The sequence below is a fragment of the Callorhinus ursinus genome, unplaced genomic scaffold (genome assembly GCF_003265705.2).
Source record: "Callorhinus ursinus isolate GAN/ISIS: 27379988/994484 unplaced genomic scaffold, GSC_fseal_2.0 scaffold15, whole genome shotgun sequence".
Classification (NCBI taxonomy): Eukaryota; Metazoa; Chordata; class Mammalia; order Carnivora; family Otariidae; genus Callorhinus; species Callorhinus ursinus.
In genome coordinates this window covers 13,312,277-13,334,303 of record NW_027397077.1, presented here as the reverse complement: position 1 = coordinate 13,334,303, position 22,027 = coordinate 13,312,277, and the positions used below count along the sequence as shown (strand labels likewise).

The window sequence follows — 22,027 nt, the reverse complement described above, 5'->3', positions numbered from 1 at the left end:
GTAAATTGTAGGGGGCCGTCTACCCCTCCGCATACATATTGGCGAACGTTTCCGGGAACCAGAGCCTCGTTTGAGGAGGACCACCCTGGGAGTTTGGGGCGGCTTTGCTTCTCCCGCAGCGAGACCTCATCACCGACCACGGAAGAGGCCCTACTGCCGGGGGCCTTTCTTTAGTTGCTTAAATTATAACGTTCCTAACCCTGCCTAGAGCGTCCAGTCTACTCCCCACCCTCCAGCGGAATGGTGCTGGCTAACTCAGATGTCTGTGAAATCCCAAGTTGTGTCATTAACAGGGCTTTCCAGTAGATTCACGGACAGTAGACTAGCAATTATTTTTCTGGGCACTTGGGTATCAGTATATTAAATTCAAAACACGTGACTTTGTTGTCACTTCATCAGTTCTTACCTGGCCTTGAAGGGCTATCTGCCTCAATTCAGACTTCCATATTTCTTTTAAATCACAAATGAAAACATGTTTTAAAAATCAGGATACACTGGTTAGTTATGTCGGTAACTGATAAGCATTTCTGTTAGGTCAAAAAGTTTTGGAAGAAGCTTTAAATAGCTTCTTCAGCCTCTAATTTTACAGTAGAGAAAAGTGAAGCTCTAATTCCAGAACCTGGTCTGGATTAGAACTCCTAGTTCTCTGTCCTTCTTTCCCAACCTCACACTGCCTCATTTATTTTTCTGTAGAGTTATAAAAAGTTTTCGTCGGTATACAAAGAAAATGGTGAAATCCCAAGTGCCTTGTAAAATTCTAACCATTAGGGGCACCTGGCTGGCTCTGTTGGTAAAGTATGCAACTCTCAATCTTGGGGTTGTGGGTTTGAGCCCCACATCGGGTGTAGACATTACTTAAGAAAACAAAATCTTTAAAATAAATAAAGCTCTAGCCATTAATCCAATCAATCCATTCCATTTTCATCCAAGAAATATAAGAAATGCTGAGTAAAGATTATTAGTTGCCTGCTTCCACAGATATGCTGGAACAAATCCAGATACAGTAGAACAAACCCAAATATGGGACCAGGAAAGGAAGTTACATATTTTAAACTAAAACGCTAGATATTCTCATGATCTCTTGAAGGAAAGATAAAAAATCTGCTTTTAAGAGTTTTACCAAGTAGATTGCAATATCGTTTCACAGAATTATCCTTAGTGTTATAAGCTTTAAATAAGAGTTCCCCCCTTAAATTGTTTATCAACTACTCACCCTTCTGGAGATTTTTAGTTTTTGAAAGGTGGCTTGGAATCAGTTCCTTAGTGTTATGGGTTCGGGGCTGCTTCAAAGTACTCAGCATCCTACAGATTGCAGCAGCCCAACTCTTTCCTTTGATATTTGTTTTCTACTCTGTCAGCACAGTGACATGCAACCTTTTCAAGGTAATTGACCTTCTTGGTTGAACTATGGGATTTAGCTTATAAATGAAGGAGAGGAAATGTTGTAGCAATTGATAAGGATCAACAAACAAGTGTAAGAAAGAAGAGTAATTATATGTTGTAACTGAAGGGGTTTGGCCAGTTAACTTGGCCAAACCAAACAATTCAATGAAAATTTCTGTTAGGTATCTGAGTTATCTGGGTGGTGTATTATCATCAAGTTAAATGGTTTCCTTTTTTGTATTTCTGCGCATGTAAACTATTTTTGTAAAGGATTCTCAAGCAGCTATCAGGGAGTGGCAAGAAATTCTTGCCAGGTTTAGCCAATTAAAAAAATGAAACATCTGGGAGGGGCTTTAGAAAATGAAACAAACAGGGGCACCTGGGTGGCTCAGTCGTTAAGTGCCTTCAGCCCAGGTCATGATCCCAGGGTCCTGGGATCAAGCATTGGGCTCCCTGCTCCGCAGGAGGCCTGCTTCTCCCTCTCCCACTCCCCCTGCTTGTGTTCCCTCTCGCTGTGTCTCTCTCTGTCAAATAAATAAAATCTTTAAAAAAAAAAATGAAACAAACATACACAAGTTGATATTCAGTTGGATGGAGAAGCAGTTTAGTCAAATTGTAAAACTAGAAAGAATCTTACCAGGCCTTCTTTTTGCATCCTCTATCCTTAGGCTATTGTACACTCTCCTCATCCAAAAAAATGATTGTATTTACTATTTTAAAACATTTCTAAAACTACAGAATTCACAGTCTCCTTTGGTAACCACTTTAATCAGCCTAAATTTTGTGCAGTTGACCAAGCTCAGTTCCTTTTATATAGGAAATGAGGCTTGTTCAGAAAATGCCTCTTCTCCCTCTCCCACTCCCCCTGCTTGTGTTCCCTCTCTCGCTGTGTCTCACTCTGTCAAATAAATAAATAAAATCTTTTAAAAAAATAAAATTTTTTAAGAAAGAAAAGAAAATGCCTCAAGGGTTACTGGCAACTCCTATGGGCAGGATAGTAAAAACTTTGGCCAGCTGGTTAATTTTATGGAAGGCAAGGCAGGATTAAACAACACCCACTAAAGAATTCTTTGAGATATTTCACACATATAATTCATTGAGGTGTTTCCATATAATTTACAACAAAAGACATATAATCTTGTAAATAGATTTGTTAATTATTAGCCTCCTAGAATTATATTTGATCTTATAATTAGGTTTTTACATGATACTCCTTGAAGTTCTGATCTGTGGTCTATAATAGGAAAGAACCCAACAACCCGGATGATGCTGGTGCTTTACTTTTCAAAATTACCCCATATATTAGTGGTTACCGAACTCATGCACACGCAAAAGTTACCTTGGGGAGGTTGTTAGGGTACAGATTCTTGAGCCAGCTGGGAGATTCTGATGCAGTAGGTCAGAGGTGGGGCTGGGAATCTCCCCAGATGAGTTCAAAGATAATCTTCAAAGCACATGTTGAAAATCTATATCCAAAATGGAGAATAACCAGGGGCACCTGGGCTCTGTTGGTAGAGCATGTGACTCTTGATCTCAGGGTTATTAGTCCAAGCCCCACGTTGGGCGTAGAGATCACTTAAAAATAAAATCTTGGGGTGCCCAGGTGGCTCAGTCAGCTAAGTGTCCAACTCTTGATTTCAGATCAGGTCATTATCTAAGGATTGTGAGATCAAGCCTTACTTGGGGCTTGGTGCTGGGCAATCTCTCTCTCCTTCTGCCCCTTCCCTCCTCTCTAAAAAATAAATTAATTAACTAATTAAAATATTTTTAAAAATGGAGAATAACCATTTCCTTTTCCCAAATAAGCTTGTATTTTAGAAAATTTAAAGAGTCATGTAAACATTCAGGAAAAGAGTTTTTGGTTCCAGTTGAGGCTGGTGAGAGGGATACCATTTCCAGAATCACCTGAGAGAGCTTGGGAATCCTCCTACTCACATATCCCCTTAAAAACTCCATCAATCTGAAACAGAGGTATTCATATTCATAATGTATAATGCAAATAATTCTGGATATTACCTAATAAATCACTCCTTAATGCGACTCACTTTAATAACTCAGTTGTTTTCTAACATCCAGCTGAAATGAGTCAAATTCAAGAAATGAGTACATTAATTGGTATTTGGGGAACTTGAGTCACTTCCATCTACTCTGAAACAGTAGAACCAATGGTAGAGTTGGGGGAAGCTTTGGACAATTGGAAGGTAGAATCAAAAGCTCTGAGTTGGTTGGGCAGCAAGGACCAACTGATCTTCACTGTGCTTCTGCACACCACCCTCTGCCTTTGATCTTGATGTCAATGTTGCTTTTGATCTTTGCCACAGTATCCCTTGAATGTAAATTGTGGCCAAAACATAAATCCTTAGAAAGGCAAATTCTATAAGTATGAAAAGAATAAAATTTTATTCTTAACTGTGAAAAGAATAAAATTTTAGTTTTAGGATAATTGTATATGCCTTCATTTTGGTTATGGTTGCCTTGATTCCTTTTTGGAAGATGAGGACATTAATAAATTAATTTCTTTGACCAAGCCAAGAACTTTGAAACAAAACAGCGTCGTTCATTTCTTGGATAAAACCATGGGCATGAGCTCATGGACATGGCCTATGGAGCCAGCCTAGCTGGCTTTGAATCCTGGCCCTACTCTTTACTAATTCTGTGACTTTTGTCAAGTTACTTAACTTCTCTGTGTCTCCATTACATCACCTGAAATTTGGGGTTCAATATAGAAAATTTACATGATAGGGTTGTAAAGATGATAATGAACTTTCAGAATAGTGCTGGGGACAATAAGCATTCAATAAAAATGAGCTAATTATACTTTTCATTATTTACTGTTAAAAGGTTATTTATTTAAGTAATCTCTACACCCAACATGGAGCTTGAATTCACGACCCCGAGATCAAGAGTCACATGCTCTTCTGATTGAGCCAGCCAGGCACCCCAAATATTAAATGTTTTAAAGACGTATTTAGTTATTTCAGAGAGAGAGTGTGTATGGGGGGGTGCCCATCCACCCCCGCAGAGAGAAGCAGACTTCCCTTTGAGGGTGGAACTCTACTTACTCAATCTCACAATCCTGAGACCGTGACCTGAGTGGAAATCAGAAGTTGGACCCTTAACTGGCTGAGCCACCCAAGTGCCCTGCCCCTTTAATGCTTTTTTTTTAAAGATTTTATTTATTTATTCATGAGAGATAGAGAGAGAGAGAGAGAAGCAGAGGGAGAAGCAGGCTTCCCGCTGAGCAGGAAGCCTGATGCGGGACTCTATCCCAGGACCCTGGGATCATGACCTGAGCTGAAGGCAGACGCTAACCATCTGAGCCACCCAGGCGCCCCCTTTAATGCTTTTAAAGCAGCTTTCCTTTTTCCTTTCCTTTCCTTTTCCTTTTTCCTTTTTCCTCTTCATCATATCTAAAGAAACCAATATTTTCTAAATCAGAAGACAGTGCTCATTATCCTAGCGAATCCTGATACTATTTTAAACAATATTCCCATTACCCTTGCTAGCATTTTATCACTTTGATTTAGGGGCTTTTGTGGCCAAAACAAAAATTTTTAAATCAACAAATATATATTGTGATTTTTCTGGAGAAATGGTGTAGATACCAAAAGAGGAAAGGTTATTATCCTATTTTTATATTTTGGGGGGTTTTTTAGAAGTGGGGAAGGAGAGATGCGCTAAAGGCTAAAAGACATCAGACCTTCCTGACACTTTTAACCCCGAGGAATTCTGGGGAACAACAGGCAAGTCAGTGAAGAAGAGATTACTCTTAGAGAAGTCAATGTGTCCCATGACTGTTTAATCATTAAAAAATTTTAATTTTCACAAAACCACAGAGGACAGTAAAAAATAGAGTAAGTGCGAATTGATTAAGTCAATACTGTTTATCCTATGGCTAATGTAAATAAGTCTCAGAGTTAAATAGCAAGCACCTCCTTCCAAGAACACTAGATGGTGCTCTGAATTTAGTTTTGGGATTCAAACTGCTTCAGGAAATGGCTGTCTTCAACAAATATTTATTAGGTAAATATTTATTTATTTGCTTATTCAACTAAATATTAAAAATCCCTGCCCTTGTGGAGCTACAGTTTAGTGGGGATGGTGGGAACAAAGGCAGACAATAGAAAACAAACATAATAAGTAGTATTAACAGCATAGTATCTTAGGGGGCGCCTGGGCAGCTCAGTCGTTAAGTGTCTGCGTTCGGCTCAGGTCGTGATCTTGGGGTCCTGGGATCGAGCCCCGCATCGGGCTCCCTGCTCCGCGGGAAGCCTGCTTCTCCCTCTCCCACTCCCCCTGCTTGTGTTCCCTCTCTCACTGTGTCTCTCTCTGTCAAATAAATAAAATCTTAAAAAAAAAAGCATAGTATATTAGAAAGTGGTTAAGTGTTGTGAAAAATAGGACAGGGAAAATGGGGTTGGAGGCAGTTCTGATTTTAAACAGGCTCATCAGAGTGGGGTTCATTGAGAAAGTGAGATCTGAACAAAAACTTGAAGGAGTCACTGGAGTGAGTGATGGGGACATCTGGGGAGAAAGTGTTCCATGAAGAGGAACCACCAGGGCAGAGGCCGTAAGCCCTAAGGCAGGAGTGGCGCTGTTTTAAGAATTTCATAAAGCATCATTTCATGTGTCTGTTGGCCATCTGTATGCCTTCTTTGGAAAAATGTCTACTCAGGTCCTCCGTCCATTTTTTAATTGGACTTTTTGGGTTTTTTGGTGTTGGGTTGTATAAATTCTTTATATGTTTTGGATATTAACCCCTTAACAGAGAAATCATTTGCAGATATCTTCTCCCATTCTGTAGGTTGTCTTTTTGTTTTGTTGATGGTTTCCTTTGCTGTGCAAAACTTTTACTTTGGTGTAGAAGACATACAGATGGCCAACAGACGCATGAAAAGTTGCTCAACATCACTAATCATTAGGGAAATGCAAATCAAAACCACAATGAGATATCACATCACACCTGTCAGAATGACTAGTATCAAAAAGAAAAGAAATAACAAGTGTTGGTGAGGATGTAGAGAAAAGGGAACCCTCATGCTCTGTTGGTGAGAATGTAAATTGGTGCAGCCACTGCACAAAACAGGATGGGGTTTCCTCAAAAAATCAAAATTAGAAATATATGATCCAGTAATCACACTACTGGGTATCTAACAAAGATACCTAAGATAGATATCTAAGATATCTAAGGATATCAAAGAAAATAAAATACCAATTCAAAAAGATATATGTACCCCTCTGTTCATTGCAGTATTATTTACAAGAGCCAAGATATGGAAGCAACCTAAGTGCCCAATGATAGATGAATGGATAAAGAAGATATATATATATATATATGATAAACAGAATAAGCCATAAAAAAGAGTGAGATCTTGCCATTTGTGACAACATAGATGGACTGAGAAGGTATAATGCTAATTGAAATAACTCAGAGAAAGACCAGTACCATATGATTTCATGATTCATTTATATAGAGAATCTAAAAAACAAATGAACAAACAAACAAGCAAAAAACCAAAACCCAAATAAATACAGAGAATAAACTGGAAGTTGTCAGAAGGGAGAGTGGTTGGGAGATGGGAGAGATAGGTGAAGGGGATTAAGAGATGCAAACTTCCAGTTATAAAATAAATAAGTCACAGAGATGAAAAGTACAGCATAGAGAATATAGTCAATAATATTGTAATTACTTTGTATGGTGACAGATGGTAACTACACTTTTTGTGAGGAGCACTGTATAATGTATAGAACTGTCAAATCACTATGTTGTGCACCTGAAATGAATATAACATTGTATGCCTGCTATACTTAATACAAATGAAAAAAGGAATTTCGTAGAGACCAGGGTGGCAGGAAAGGAGCAGCCAGGGGAGAGGGTTGAGGAGGAAGAGGAGACCAGATCACATAAAGCCTTGTGGCCTATGTGAGGATTTTGACTTTTACCCTGATTTTGGTTAAAAACACCTTTATAGAGGTTGTGATTTGAAACAAACCACATTTGAAACGAATGTTGGAGAAGCTGAGTGAATTAGTGATATATCATAAATTATGCACAAATTAACACTGTCCTTTTTTTTAAAGATTTTATTTATTTGAGAGAGAGAATGAGATAGAGAGAGCATGAGACAGGGGAGGGTCCGAGGGAGAAGCAGACTCCCCGCCGAGCAGGGAGCCTGATGCGGGACTCAATCCCGGGACTCCAGGATCATGACCTGAGCCGAAGGCAGTCGCTTAACCAACTGAGCCACCCAGGCGCCCAATTAACACTGCCCTAAGTAAACCCCATGTTTTTTGAGATATAGTGATTTAAAAGAAAAATTACATCAGTGATTTAGCTAAATCACATTCTCTATACAGGGTCAAAAGCAATGTCTTAATAACAGAAGACAGTGATTTCATGTGAAAAAACAACTGTATGATTTTACTCTTCCCTTCCTGAATAATTCAGTTCTCAAGCCATTAGGTGGGGCCAAATGAAGCAGGAGTCTGGACAAGGTGGGGAGCTACAAGGGCTCAGAACAGAGTGTTGAGATGTCAGAGCTCCTTCCCTCAGAGGGAGTAGGGCATCTCTTCAGAGAGAGGGTTGTAACAGTGCAAGTTTGGTTACACAGGGGGATACATCAAATAAGTAAATATATTGAGGATAATGGAAATCAGAGTTCTCACTGTCAGAGAAGGGAATTACAAATATGGACAGGGAGAAAGTTAAGTGAACTCTATGGTGCTATTACATGCATGCCTTGTTTTTGTGCTTTGTTTTTTTTTTATTTAAATTCAGTTAGTTAACATATAGTGTATTATTAGTTTCAGAGGTAGAGGTCAGTGATTCATCAGTCTTATATAACACCCAGTGCTCATTACACCACGTGCCCTCCTTAATGCCCATCACCCAGTTACCCCATTCCCCTACCTCTCTCCCCTCCAGCAACCCTCAGTTTGTTTCCTATGATTAAGAGTCTCTTATGGTTTATCTCACTCTCTGATCTTGTCTTGTTTTATTTTTTCCTCTCTTCTCATATGATCCTCTATTTTGTTTCTTAAATTCCACATATGAGTGAGATCATGATAATTATCTTTCTCTGATTGACTTATTTCACTCAGCATAATACCCTCTAGTTCCATACACATCATTGCAAATGGCAAGAGTTCATTTTTTGATGGCTGAATAGTATTCTATTGTGTGTGTGTGTATGTATATATATATATGTGTGTGTGTATATATATATACACACACACATATATCCATATATATCACAACTTTTTTTAAGATTTTATTTATTTATTTGACAGAGAGAGTGAGAGAGCATGAACACAGGGAGCAGAGAGGGAGAGGGAAAAGCAGGCTCCCCACTGAGCAAGGAACCTGATGTGGGGTTTGATCCCAGGAACCCGGGATCATGACCTGAGCTGAAGACAGACACTTATCTGACTGAGCCTCCCAGGCACGCTTATACCATGTCTCCTTTATCCATTCATCTGTAGATGGACATCTGAGCTCTTTCCATAGTTTGGCTATTGTGGACATTGCTGCTATAAACATTAGGGTGCAGGTGCCCCTTCAGATCCCTACATTTGTATCTTTTTTTTTAAAAGATTTTATTTATTTATTCATGAGAGACACAGAGAGAGAGAGAGCGAGAGAGAGGCAGAGGGAGAAGCAGGCTCCCAAGGAGCAGGGAGCCCGATGCGGGACTCGATCCCAGGACTCTGGGATCATGACCTGAGCCGAAGGCAGACGCTTAACCATCTGGGCTACCCAGGCGCCCCCCTACATTTGTATCTTTATGGTAAATACCCAGTAGTGCAATTGCTGAGTCGTAGGGTAGCTCTGTTTTCAACGTTTTGAGGAACCTCCATACTGTGGGGAAGCATCTTAATCAAATGCTCAAAGTTAAATATCACATGGGACAAATAGAAGTCATGTTCTGTCTGAGAGCAAATAATGAAAAGAACATAGCATCATTCCTGTGACATCCTGCCAAAGATGCTTAACCTGAACCTAATCACGAGGAAACATCAAACAAACTTCAAGTGAAGTATGTTCCACAAAGTAGTTGACTGTAACCTTCAAAAGTGTCCAGGTTACGAAAAATCAAGGAAATACTGAGCATCTGTTGCTGATTGAATGAGACTAAAGAGACACAACTGAAGGAATGTGTGATTCTGAACTGTATCCTTTTACTCTAGAGTGTGCTATTTGGGACAATGGTGAAAACTGAATGGAGTCTGATGGTTAGATGATAGCCATAAATCAATGTTAATTTCCTGACTCAGATGCTCTTCTTGTGAGTGTGTAGGAGAATGTCCTTGCTTGCAGGAAAAACACACTGAAGTATGCAGGGGTGATGAAGCATCATATCAGCAACTACTTCAAATGATTGGAGAGATAAAGTTTGTACTGTACTTGCAACTTCTCTGTAGGTTTGGTTTGTTTCAAAATTAAATAGAAAATATTAAAAATGAAAATGAAACTGGCAATAGTTATAATCATGAATAGACCAATGACATGATAAACTACTCAATTATTTTTTCCTTAAAATTTTTCAAGTTCTAGGGGCGCCTGGGTGGCTCAGTCGTTAAGCATCTGCCTTCGGCTCAGGTCATGATCCTAGGGTCCTGGGATCGAGCCCCGTGTCATCGGACTCCCTGCTCCACGGGAAGCCTGCTTCTCCCTCTCCCACTCTCCTGCTTGTGTTCCTTCTCTCGCTGTGTCTCTCTCTGTCAAATAAATAAAATCTTTTAAAAAATTACAATTTGCAAGTTATAAACTCTCCTTCATCTATATTCCCTTCTTAGTTAATGATGTCATTATCCAACTGGTCACCTAAGCTAGAAATATGGGAATCACGTTAACTTCCTCCCTCCACCTCCCCTTAACACACACACACACACACACACACACACACATACCTACTCCTGATTGACCTTAAGTTATGTTGCTTTTCTTGAAACATCTCTGCCTCAAAACATTTCTGAAAAGCCTTCATAATAGCAGTGATAATGGTAATAAATTATAGCAAACAGTCTAATGTTTACTATGTATCAGGCACTATTCTGAGGGCTTTGCAAATTATCTCACTTGATCCTTAATTAGGTACTATAATTATTCCCATTTTACTATAGAGAAAACTGAGCACAGAGAAGCTAAGTTACATGCCCAAGGTCACATGGCTAAAAAGCGGAGGTACTGGAATTTGGATCCAGGTAGTGTGATATGAGAGTTGGGCTCTTACCCACTCTCAGTCCTGCTCAATCTCACCCAAACAGATTTGGGCCCTTTTCTGCTTTCATAAGCTCTTGTGCATATATCTTTATTATATTCTTATATTGAAATTTTGTATTTACGTATTGGTGTTCCTAGAAGACTAAGAATTTTATTATTTTTATTATTTTATTATTTATATTTATAAAAGTAGAGAGAGGGGTGCCTGACTGGTTCAGTCAGTATAGCAGGCAACTCTTAATCTTGGGGTTGTGAGGGCGCCTGGGTGGCTCAGTTGGTTAAGCGACTACCTTCAGCTCAGGTCATGATCCTGGAGTCCCGGGATCGAGTCCCACATCGGGCTCCCTGCTGAGCAGGGAGCCTGCTTCTCCCTCTGACCTTTCTCTCTCTCTCATTCTCTCTCTCTCAAATAAATAAATAAAATCTTTAAAAAAAAATATTTCATCTTGGGGTTGTGAGCTTAAGCCCCACATTGGGTGGAGAGATTACTTAAAAAAATAAAATCTTGGGGCGCCTGGGTGGCTCAGTCGGCTGTGCAGCTGCCTTGGGCTCAGGTCATGATCCTGGGGTCCTGGGATCAAGTCCCGTGTCCGGCTCCCTGCTCAGCAGAGAGCCTGCTTCTCCCTCTCCCTCTGCCCGCCACTCTGCCTACTTGTGCTCTCTCTCTATCTCTCTATCCAGTAAATAAATAAAATCTTAAAAAATAAAATAAAACCTTAAAAAAAACAAACAGTAGAGAGAATAATGAATCCACATCATTATATCTCTATATCCACATACACCCATCACTCCAGTTCAACACTTAACCAATATCTTGTAACACTTGCTCTAATTTTTTCTTTGTTTTCTTGTTTTCCTGAAGTACTGTAAAGCAAAACCCACACATCTTGAAATTTTACCTATAAATACTAAAGTAAAATCTTTTTTACAAGGATTTTTTTTTTTTTTACAGAACCATAATCGGTCTCACACCTAACAAAGTTTTTTGTTTTTTGTTTTTATGTTCAGTTAGCTACACCTAACGAAGTTAATTACTATCTTCTTGATCATCAGTTTCTTTTTTTTTTTAAAGATTTTATTTATTTATTTGAGAGAAAGAGAATGAGAGATAGAGAGCACGAGAGGGAAGAGGGTCAGAGGGAGAATCAGACTCCCCGCCGAGCAGGGAGCCTGATGTGGGACTCGATCCCGGGACTCCAGGATCACGACCTGGGCCGAAAGCAGTCGCTTAACCAACTGAGCCACCCAGGCTCCCTTGATCATCAGTTTCTTAAAGACAGAAACCATTTCAGCTCCTGGCTACCTAGTGCACCCTTGGATATGCTGGAGTTTAATAAATGTTTGCTGTGATTCAAAAGGTTGTTTTTTTTTTTAAGTTAATAAGAACCATAACATTCATGCTCTGGAAACAGTGACATAAGTAACCATCAGGTCTTCAGGTTAGCCGACACTCTTATTTAATCTGCAATGATTATTTAGACTAAATGACACTAAAGTATTGGCCTGAACCCCTCAGAGCCCTAAACCCAAAACTGTTTTGTCTTTGAACATTGTGTCTGGGGATAACCTGAGTCTGATTTAGCCAGCTCTGAACTTTCTTGTTCTCACAAGGACTAGACTGAGTGAGAGTGTCCACTGGTAAAGATTTCTTAGAAGGAAATATGACAACACTACCAAAAACTAATATACTCTTCAAAGAAATTTTTCTTGGAAATACTCCTGCATGTATGCTAAAATGTATGTACAAAGTATTCATTGCTATAGTGTTTATTATAGTTTAAAAAGTTGGAGAGAACCCTAAGTGCCCATCATCAAGGATATAATTCAAAAAAGTATGGTTTATCCACCTGATGGAGTGCCAAGCAGCTGTTGAAGAGTGAGGTAGAACTATATGTGTTGACACAGTGTCATTGTCAACGTCGGGGAGACCCACTGAAGAGCAATACATATGTCTGACTCTGTGTGAATAAAAATATGTGTGTGCACATCCACCTATTATATCAGGGTACTTCAAAAAGGCAGGAAGGAGAAGTATAAACTGTTAGTAATGGAAGCCAATAATAGGTTGGGGAGTAAAAATGGGGTAAATTGAAGGAGATAATCATATCTTACTCTATGTACTGTGATAGTGAATGGATCTTTGAAAAAAATGCACTTATGTTTCAGGTGATTTTATATGAAAATTTTAAAATCAAGGGTATGAGCTCAGCAGGGTTTCTGCTTGAGATTCTCTCTCCCCTCTGCCCCCTTCCCTCTCTCTTACTCTCTTTCTAAAATAAATAAATCTTAAAAAAAAATAAAGTCAAGGGTGCCTGGGTGGCTCAGTTGGTTGAGCGACTGCCTTCGGCTCAGGTCATGATCCTGGAGTCCCAGGATCGAGTCCCACATCGGGCTCCCTGCTCGGCGGGGAGTCTGCTTCTCCCTCTGACCTTCCTTCCTCTCATGCTCTCTCTCTACCATTCTCTCTCTCTCTCAGTAAATAAATAAAAATCTTAAAAAAAAAAAATAAAGTCAAGAGTGTGATATGTGCAAGGCACTATACTTTACTGAAAAGAATGTTAACTGATTTCAAAAGGTAAGAATAAGAAACTGTACTCTTTTGAGATTTGAGAAGAATAAAGGCTGAGATGTTTTTTAAATGTTATAAATAAAGTGAACTTATTCAACAAAGGTTTATTTATTATCTCCTGTGTGACAGGCAATGTGATGGGTGCTGGGAGAGAGAGAAATGTGTATGAAACTCTCCCAACTCTCCTGAATCACTGAGAAAGATACTATATGTCTCAAGTAACAACAGTGACAGATGAGGGCCCTAGGAATGACAGAGAGCCACAGCTATGAACTGTTTGTCCAACATGACTCAGGAGTGTTTCATTCTAAACTCAGATTTTTAATTTTTCTTATTTAAGTAGAGTTGTTATAAAATGTTATATTAGTTTCAGCGCACATAAGCTCTGATTTTTTTTTTTTTAACAAGCTTTAGTTCACTTTATTTTTCTTGTATAAAACTAGGTGGTGGCCACAGCTGGAGCCTGGGTCCTCTGCACGGAGACTCTGGTGTGGGTCTTCACAAGATGGTCAGTGAATTCCTGATATGGAGACTTGGTGAACACCGTCTCCTTCCAGAGGTCAGGGGTGAGATAGCTTTAAGTCTTGGAGATGGCATCAAAAGTAGCCTTAGCGGGGCGCCTGGGTGGCTCAGTTGGTTAAGCGACTGCCTTCGGCTCAGGTCATGATCCTGGAGTCCCGGGATCGAGTCCCACATCAGGCTCCCTGCTCAGGGGGGAGTCTGCTTCTCCCTCTAACCCTCTTCCCTCTCATGCTCTGTATCTCTCATTCTCTCTCTCTCAAATAAATAAAATCTTAAAAAAAATCATTTAAAAAAAAAAAAAAGTAGCCTTAGCGAAGCTCCCCAGCGTGGCAGTGCAGCCTCTGGCTGAAGTGTAGCAGTCGTCGATACCGGCCATCATCATTAGCTTCTTGGGCACAGGGGCTGAAACAATGCCAGTGCCTCTGGGGGCGGGGATGAGACGCACCAGCACAGAGCCACAGCGGCCAGTCACCTTGCATGGGGCAGTGTGAGGCTTGCCGATCTTGTTCCCCCAGTAGCCTCGCCTCACGGGGACGATGGAAAGCTTGGCTAGGATGATGGCCCCACGGATGGCAGTGGCGACCTCCTTGGAGCACTTGACACCCAGGCCGACGTGTCCGTTGTAATCTCCGATGGCAACAAACGCCTTGAACTTGGTCCGCTGGCCAGCACGGGTCTGCTTTTGCACAGGCATGATCTTCAGAACCTCATCCTTGAGGGATGCTCCCAGAAAGAAATCAATGATCTCAGATTCCTTGATAGGCAGAGAGAAGAGATAGATCTCCTCTAGGGACTTGATCTTCATGTCCTTGACCAGGCGGCCCAGCTTGGTGATGGGGATCCACTCCTTGTCCTCGGCCTTGCTCCACGAGCTCCGCGGCCTCGACCCCTGCCCCAACCACGGCCGCGACCGCGGCCTCCGATGCCTCTGCAGAAGCCTCTGCAGAAGCCGCCGCGGCCTCCCATTCCGGGGCCCCCGGGGCCCCCGGGCCCTCCCGCAGCACCGGCGTCATCAGCCATTTGGTGTTCTCTCGGAGAAGAAGTAAGCTCTGATTTTTTGAAACAAATCCCCCATCTCCCTTCTTACTATATTTTAGTTACAGAAAGCCAAAACGTCTTCTAATTTGTGGATTACACTGGAGTGATACATAAGTAGTTCATGAGAAACTGGGAGTACCTTAACACATTAAACAACAATCATAAACCCACAGCATGTTCTCTGCCTGTCCAGTTTACAAGTCACCATTTACTAGTCCCACCTATCCATCCATCTATCCATTTGTTCACTCATTCAATAAATATTTTTTTAAGATTTTATTTATTTATTTGACAGAGAGAGACACAGCGAGAGAGGGAACACAAGCAGGGGGAGCGGGAGAGGGAGAAGCAGGCTTCCCGCGGAGCAGGGAGCCCCATGCGGGGATTGATCCCAGGACCCTGGGATCACGACCTGAGCCGAAGGCAGACGCTTAACGACTGAGCCACCCAAGCACCCCACATTCAATAAATATTTTATTGAGTGTCTACTTTGTCACCGTTCTAGAAGGCACTGACAGTGTAAAGGCAAAAAGTTATTTCATTTTAGAAAACACATTTTAACGTTTAAAAAAATGCAGTCTCAAATAGAACAGTGTAATTCCTATGCAAAAGTAAGGGGCAAGTGTCATTAAAACTTTGCTTATTGCATTTCACAGACTATGAGTGTAATAATTGTATGACTGATTTGTAAAACTCTGCTAAAACACCTAAGGCATTGAGCATTTTTCCTGATGTTAATGATTTGGGACTTAATTGAAATACACAATTAGAAAATAAATTGTTAGCAATCCTGAGTAGATTTACAAATTACTAAAACAAAACAAAACAAAACATAAACCTCTCAATTTTTACTTCACCTTGTACATATAGATGTTTAAAATGTAGACTGTCCAATTTTATGAGTCCTAGAATCTTCTTTTCAATGTCAATGTGTCAGGCTATTATTTCTTACATCAAAATAAGTGTTAAAAGATATGGAGGATGGGGCGCCTGGGTGGCTCAGTCAGTTAAGTGTCTGACTCTTGATTTGGGCTCAGGTCATGATTTCAGGGTTGTGAGATCGAGCCCTGCTTTGGGCTCTGTGCTGGACATGAAGCCTGCTTAAGAGTCTCTCTTTCTCTCTCTCTCTCTTTCAAAAAAAAAAAAAAAAAAACCCAGATAGGGGTGCCTGGGTGGGCTCAGTCGATTAAGCCTCTGCCTTCGGCTCAGGTCATGATCCCAGAGTCTCAGGATCAAGCCCCGCATCGGGCTCCCTGCTCAGCAGGGAGTCTGCTTCTCCCTCTGCCCCTCACCCTGCTCATGCACTCTCTCTCTCTCAAATAAATAAATAAAATCTTTTAAAAAATAAAATAAATTAAAAAATTTTAAAAAGATATTGAGGATATACCATATTCACTCACAACCTTTTTCTTAATTTATCAGTACCCTTTGATGTTTATATCATGAGATCATTGATGAACATATTACAGTGGCCATTAATTGATAAAGTCAGTAGAATAGGGAATTTGGAAACAAAAAAAAAATTGAGTCAAGGCTCTGCTGTTGGCTAGTTGGTGGCAATTTACAACTGAACTCTCAGTTTCTGTTTTCTCAGCCACAAAAGAGTAGAGGATTTGTGAGAGGATTAAATACAAATATTTTTAAATGCCTTAGAAGCTATAAAGCACTATATTTTGTGTTTCTATTCATTATAACATTACTCTAGATAAATAGTATTTATTGGAAACTAATAGTAGACATTATATAAATGGTAGAACACTATTCTCCTGTCAGAAACAAAACAAGGTCTGTTTTCATCATCACTGTTTTCAACACTATTCTGTACTTCTAGACCAGTGTTATCCAACAGAACTTTCTGCAATGATGGAAATGTTCTGTCTGTGCTGTCCAATATGGTAGCCACTGGCCACATGTGCTATCTAAATTTAAACAACTTACAATAAAATTAAATTTAAAATTCATTTCCTCAGGTGCACTAGTTATATTTCAAGTGCTCATTAGCCACATGTGTCTAGTAGCTACCATACTGGATAGTGCAGATATAGAACATTTATATCACCTTAGAAAATTCTACTGGATTAGAAGCTATTTGATCTACAATTATAATGTTTCATAATCACATATCCATCCATCATTTTATTTTATTTTTTAAATAAATGCATTTTAAAGCAAATTGCAGGCATATATATTTCTCCCCTAAATTCTTCAACATGCATATCGTTAACTACTGTTCAATACTTATTTATGCTTTAATTGATAAAATTTCATATACAGTGAAGAAAACAAATCTTAAAGAGTACTAATCAATGAGTATTGACAAATGCCTACATCTGTGTAATACAAGCCCTAACAAGATCTAGAACATTTCCATAACCCCCCAAGTTTCCTGATTCTGCTTCCCATTTAGTCCCCACCTCCACCCACCTCCACCTTCTGATTTTTTTCAAAACAAACTGATTTTGTCTGTTCTTAAACACCACATAAATGAAATCATACTGCAGATATTCTTTTGCATAAGGCTTCTTTGACTTAGCATAATGTGTTTACATTTATCAAGATTGTTACATATATTGGTATTATATACCTTTATATTGCCGAGTTAAAGTCAGTTGTATAACTATTCTACAGTTTGCTTATCCATTTTCCTGTTGATAGACACCTAGTTGCCAGTTTGGGATGTTATGAATAGAGTTTCTATGAATATTCTCATGCAAGTCTTTTTGTGGACATACGTTTATATTTTTCTAAGAATGGAATCACTGGGTCATAACAGGTATATGTTTAGTTGTTTGCTGCTAACATATGGAATTAAGTTGATTTGTGTGTATTTACCTTTATTCTATGACTTTGCTAAATATATGATAAAATATTGCTAATTTCCTTATTAGTTTTTTTCCCTACCTTTAAAAAGTGTATTTCTGGCTCCATTTATGGTAATAATGAAGTACCTTCTATTGTACCTACCCTCCCAAAGATACAAATTATGAACCCTGACCAAAACATTTTTATTTTTTTAAATTTTTTTTTATTTTTTTAAAGATTTTATTTATTTATTTGGGAGAGAGAGAGATAGCAAGGGCAGGAACATAAGCAGGGGGAGTGGGAGAGGGAGAAGCAGGCTTCCAGCCAAGCAGGAGCCTGATGCGGGGCTCGATCCCAGGACTCCGGGATCATGACCTGAGCCGAAGGCAGATGCTTAACCACTGAGCCACCCAGGTGCCCCATGGACAAAATATGTTTTAAAAACTATCCAAAAGTACTGGAAAGTGGCCCCAAACAGGCAGAAACTCAAAAAGAGAAGACATTTAGAAGAGATGAATAGCCTGGGTGAGTTTTTCCCATTTTTATGGGTTTTTGTCCGAAATCAGGCACCAGTCAACACCCTGTGGGAGGATCCACAGTCTTAACTGGATTAAAGAACCAAAGGAGGGAGTTCAGGACAACAGCAGCTAGGAAGTGAGAGAGAATTCCTAGGAAGGAAAGAGATATAAAGAAAGGTCCCAAATGCTGCATATAAATTCTGCCCCAAACTCTGGCTGACTTCTGAATTTGGCATGCATTTGGAAAACACCAAACATCTCAGCTACTAAAATGATTGGGACAAAAATTTCATGAGGACAACCACAAAGGAGACAGAGTTTAGACACAGTTTGAGCACAGCCTGATAAAACAAACAAACAAACAAAAATCAACATTCTTCAGATGGACAAAATAGAATCCAGAGACTATATCATTTACAGTGTCCAGGATACAATCCAAAATTATTAGACATACGAAGAAACAGGAAAACGTGTCCCCTATTCACAAGAAAATGCAATCAATGGAGACAGACCCTGGGGTGATACAGATGTTGGAATTAGCTGACAAATTTTGAAAATAGTTAATGTAAATATGCTTAAGGACATAAATAAAAATATGCTCATAATGAATGTACAGACAGCATACATCATTGGAGAAATAGTAACTACAAAAGAAAACCAAATGTAATTTCTATTAATGAAAAATAAAATATCAGAAATAAAAAATTCACTGGATAGGCATAATAGTATATAGGAGATGTATAGAGTATATAGGAAATCCCAGGGCCCTGGGATCATGACCTGAGCCGAAGGCAGACGCTTAACGATTGAGCCACCCAGGTGCCCCTAAAAACTCTTTTTCTTAAAGAAACAACAATAGGGGCGCCTGGATGGCTCAATCAGTTAAGTGTCTGACTCTTGATTTTGGCTCAGGTCATGGTCTCAGGGTCGTGAGATGGAGCCCTTCATAGGGCTCTGGCTTCACACTGGGCATGCAGCATGCTTAAGATTCTCTCTCCCTCTGCCCCTCCTCCCCTCTGCTTGCATGTGCTTGCATGCACTTTCTCTCTCTCTCTTTCTTTTTTTTTAAAGGTTTTATTAATTTATTTGAGAGAGAGAGAGGGAACACAAGCAGGGGGAGTGGGAGAAGGAGAAGCAGGCCTCCCGCAGAGCAGGGAGCCCGACGCGGGGCTTGATCCCAGGACCCTGGGATCATGACCTGAGCAGAAGACAGATGCTTAACAACTGAGCCACCCAGGCACCCCCTCTCTTTCTAAAAAAAAAGGAAGTAAATAAAATAAAAATAAATAAATAAATAAAAGAAAGTAAAAAAAGAAACAACAACAACAACGAAATACCCTAATAAAAAAATGGGCAAAGGATATGCTATGGTCTGAATGTGTGTGTCCTGCCAAAATTCATATGTTGCAATCCTAATACCCTGTGATGGTATTAGGGTGAAGGCTTCTGGGAGGTGATTAGGTCATGAGGGTGGAGACCTCATGAATAGGATTAGTATCTTATAAGAGATCCTGGAGAGTTCCCTAGCCCCTTCTGCCATGTGAAGATAAGGAGAAATCTGCCACCTGGAAGAGAGCCCTCACCCAACCATGCCAGTGCCCTGATCACAGACTTCTAGCCTTTAGGACTGTGAGCAATGTTTCTTTTGTTTACCAGCCACTCAGTCTGTGGTATATTGTTAGCCTGAACAGACTAAGACAGACATAAAACATCATTTCACAAAAGACAGAACACATACTGGCCAATAAACATATGAAGAAATAAATCCCCAACTTTACTTGAAGGAATGCAAAAAGAAACAATAAGATTCTTTCATCCAGTATGAGCGAACCACTGTTTTAGGACGCTAGGGAGTGAACAAAACAGACAAAAATCCTAGAGATAGGAAACAGACAATAGAAAACAAACATAATAAACATATATAATATAATAAGGCAAAAGGTAGTAAATGGGAGAGGCTGAAATTTTGTTTATTCCTCTCAGTGAGTTTATCACTCCCTGAAATGAGTTTGTTTGTTGCTGGGATCCAGCACCTAGAACAGTGTCTGGCACGTAGTAAGTTGAATGAATATATGAGAAAATGTTTTCCGACATTTTTAGAGAAATTCTTTCCTACCTTTTATTTTCATCTACCATCCATATATAATGGTATTATGTAAGTCCAGATAAAGTCAACACAGATGAGTAAAGATATTGGAATGTTCTTGGTCATCAAGAAGTTGGGGACTAGGGCACCTGGGTGGCTCAGTTGGTTAAGCGACTGCCTTCGGCTCAGGTCATGATCCTGGAGTCCCAGGATCGAGTCCCACATCGGGCTCCCTGCTCAGCGGCGAGTCTGCTTCTCCCTCTGACCCTCTTCCCTCTCGTGCTCTCTATCTCTCATTCTCTCTCTCTCAAATAAATAAATAAAGTCTTAAAAAAAAAAAGAAGTTGGGGACTAGAGTTGTGTAAGCATCATTGTCACCCGCGCCTCGAGGGCACCGATCTGTGGGAGTAAGGATTTGAGGATCTCTACCTCTTGCCCTGATGAGCCAGACTACCTAGCTCACCTATTTCCTTTTTTCCATTCTTATCACCAGTTAGCGTATGAGATAATTTACTCATTTATAATTACTGTTATAAGTATGTTTGCTTCCCACCCCCACCCCACCCCATTTGAGTTTCATGAAGGCAAGGATCCTATTCTGTTATTTCTGGTACTGAATAGATAGATACTCAACCAACAGTGCAATGAATGGATGAATGAATGAATGTCTCAAAAGAAAGAAAGGAATCTGGCAAGGTCTTGAATTCTCGCTCTTCCTCCAAGTCTTCCCAGGGTAAGGTCACCCCCTCCTTTGCACAGTCTACATTCCAAGACCCTAGAGACAAAACCTCCATGAGGCATAAATATTTACTAGTTTGTTCATTCTTAGAATGGCTTTACACCTACATTTATACACCCATCCTTCTGTGTGCCCGTTGATGCTTAGGATATGAACTCTTTGTTCGTTCTAGAGGTTGCTTAAGGAGGTATTTAACTTAATATTTGTGACATCATGATAGGACAAAATCAGATGAAGTTGAGCTCCATCCTGTAGAGGCTATTGCCTCTGTAAGTGGAGACTACCTTTCCTCTTCCCTGAAGAAAAATCTGTAGTTGTTTAAATACTGGATAAAGTTGAACTCTTAAATTTATCATCAAGAAGGTACTGGAGAAGCGGGGGAGGCAACAGAGTACAAGGGCAGTAAAAGTACCACACGTTTGGAGGGAGTACCTACTTCAAAATTTTCCCAGTTAGCCGCTGTCTTTCTCTCTTTTGAGTTTTCTTAGGGTGATGAAATGAAAATATTCTGTTCTTGGTTATTTTTCACAAATCTTATTGTCTTCATGAAAACTTCCCAGCCCCTCAAAAAATCAACAGAGGGAAATCCTTCTTTAAAAAATACAGTAGATCATGTTCTTGTCTTTGAAACAACTGTGGTAGGAAGAGAAATTCTTCCCTTTAGTTTGAAGAGTCATGCTTTTAAGTTGTTGGTGGTGGTCACATCTGATCTTCATATAAACTTGTATCTCTCTCATTTAAAAGAAAAGATGAAAGAATGGAATTAGCTCATTAATTATCTAAAATACTTGGTGCAACTGTTCCTTATGAATTAATCCAGGCACTTGGAAGACAATTACACTCAGTGTTAATAACATTGCCAACCTTTTCCAGTATGCTGCACTCCAAATACTATTGTGTTTTCATTGACAACATTCACTATTACATATGCATATGAAAAACAGGCATTTTCATCAGAATTACCGTAATAGCATTAAGAGATTATTATTTTTTCCAATTTCCTTGGAAGAAAATTCACTTAAATTAGATTATTTATTACTTGACTGCTCTCCTGTCTTGCCTGTATGTTTAGGTAACTGGAGTCCATGAAAGTATAAACTTCAGAATAAAAGGCATGATTTTATACATTAATGATTTCAAATAAAAA

General features: G+C 39.7%; 1 pseudogene; it reads right to left on the bottom strand.

Annotated features, from left to right (window-relative positions):
- Positions 1–13,564: 13,564 nt before the first annotated feature.
- LOC112833792 (small ribosomal subunit protein uS5-like) lies at positions 13,565–14,722 on the bottom strand (annotated as a pseudogene).
- Between the last annotated feature and the right edge of the window lie 7,305 nt (positions 14,723–22,027).